Below are 2,318 nucleotides of genomic sequence, written 5' to 3' on the forward strand. Positions count from 1 at the left end.
ATGCGCTCGATCCTGCAACGAGGACGACACGGTCACCTCCACCCACACATCCGAGTCAGGATAACAAGTCCTGGGTCAGGTCCCTAGTCAGAACTAACAAGTCCAGGTAAGGTCACAAGTCAGGACTGACAAATTCCAGGTCATGTCCCAAGTCAGGATAACAAGTCCCAGGTCACGTCACAAGTCAGGACTGACAAAGTCCAGGTCATGTCCCTAGTCAGGACTAAAAGTCCCGGGTCAGGTCACAAGTCAGGATAACAAGATCCTCCTCAGGCGCCAGGTCAGGATAACAAGTCCCAGGTCAGGTCACAAGTCAGGGTAACAAGGTCCAGTTCAGGCCCAAAGTCAGGACTAACAAGTCCCGGATCAGGTCACAAATTGGGACTCACAAGTCCCGGGTCAGGTCACAAGTCAGGACTAATAAGTCCCAGGTCAGGTCACAAGTCAGGACTAGCAAGGTCCAGGTCAAGTCACAAGTCAGAACTAACAAGTGAGGACTAACAAATCTGAAGTCAGGTCCCTAGTCAGAGCTAACAAGTCCCAAGTGAGGACCCACGTTTAGACTAACAAGCATCAAGTCAAGACTACCAAGTCTAAAGCCGGATACTAAATGATGACCAGTAGGTCCCAAGTCAAGACCAAGGAGTCTAAAAACAGGTCCCAAGCTAAGACTAACAAGTTGCAAGTCAAGTACCAAGTTAATAGCAACAAGTCCATCGTCAGGTCCCAAGTCAGAACAACCAAGTCTCAAGTCAAGACCACCTAGTCTGAAGTTGGTTCCAACATTAAGACTGACAAGTCTAAAGTCGGGTTCCAAGTCAAGACTAACAAAGAAGAATGGAGTCTGTAGTAAAGGTCGTACGTGGGATCGTTGGCCAGGTTGAGGAACAAACAGACGTTATCCATCGATCCGTTCTCCTCAAAGTCCGACTTGAAGAAGCGAGCGGTCTCCATGTTGACCTGCAGGAGGAGAAGCACGAGTCATGTTGGTGACCGAGTTGTTGATCAGCTCGTTTAATGATAGAAAATGTGTTGATGTTTGTTGTGTCGCGTTTTCCTATTTAAAGAGCCCACGGTCTGCTTGTTGGTTCCTTGTTTAACTCGTTATTGTTGTTTTGTGCAGGTAAACGGCCTGCAGTTCACCTGAAACGCTCTGGATGGTTCCTGTTGGTCACAGCTGAGTCAGTCGTGGCTCCAAGGAGGGCAAAATTATTTTTCTTTTTTTACAGAATCTAGTCCAAGCAAAGAATCTATTTTGGGGAAATTTTTAAATGAGACATTTAGAATAAAATTATTTGAGGGTTGTTTTGATCAAATATCAGGATCTTAAGCTGAGATTTGGGTAATTTTTCAGATAAAACCAAAACCCACAGACGAGGAGTTCAAAGACCAGTGGAAAGCTAAAAAATCTGACAATTTGGTATTTTTTTAAAGACAGCACGCCTTTCTAACCAGCTGCAGGTTTTGGGGTTCAGAGTAGGAAGTCCAACACTGGCACATCTCGGCCTTCAAAGGGAGTCTGATTTTTGTGGTGAAGCAGAAACAGGAAGTTCTCACCCCCATAGCTGCGAACACGATGGCGAAGTTGTCCTCGCTGTAGTCCATCACGTCTTTGGACTTCTTCACCAGACCGGCCTGTCGACAGATCTGAGCGGCGATCTGACGGAGAAACAAGAAAATACATCTATCAGCATTCACTCACCTTTGGCCCAAATGGCTTTCCACATTAATTAAATCTCACTAATTAAAGGAGGGCGACCCATTTACAATGGATTAATTAGCGTAATTCATCAGATTTAATTAAGAGTCGGCCCGTGGATCAGACGGAACATCACAGGCAGGATATTAACGGCTTTGTTTCACTTTGAAACACTGATCAGGATCTCCCGGGACGACGAACACAGAGGAACCGAGCACGTGATGGAGTTCCTGTTCAGGATTAACTCTGAATTTGGGGGAAAACGCTGAAAGAAATGTTGTAAGCACAAAAAAATAAAGACATGGATCACAAAGAAGTGGCAGCAGGAAACACTGTTAAAGCTGTTAACAATACAGAAAATATACACATAAATAATACTGTATTATATACAATTATATGTATTGATATGTAATATATATACTGTGTCTATAAAATGTATTCAAGCACTGAATCCCTTTCAATGCAATTTGTCTGAACTGACAAGAAACACCATCCCCATGATGAAGCACGGTGGTGGCAGCGTCATGATGAAGCACGGTGGTGGCAGCGTCATGATGAAGCACGGCGGTGGCAGCGTCATGATGAAGCACGGTGGTGGCAGCGTCATGATGAAGCACGG

At 45.0% G+C, this 2,318-nt stretch overlaps 1 protein-coding gene across 1 annotated transcript in view; it reads right to left on the bottom strand.

The window, feature by feature from the left end:
• Nucleotides 1–2,318, bottom strand: part of LOC103373542 (V-type proton ATPase subunit B, brain isoform-like) — a 20,081-nt gene that overhangs the window by 5,033 nt on the left and 12,730 nt on the right. The gene's annotated exons all lie outside the window — the stretch shown is intronic.

The sequence above is a fragment of the Stegastes partitus genome, unplaced genomic scaffold (genome assembly GCF_000690725.1).
Source record: "Stegastes partitus isolate 25-593 unplaced genomic scaffold, Stegastes_partitus-1.0.2 Scaffold2007, whole genome shotgun sequence".
NCBI classification, from domain to species: domain Eukaryota; kingdom Metazoa; phylum Chordata; class Actinopteri; family Pomacentridae; genus Stegastes; species Stegastes partitus.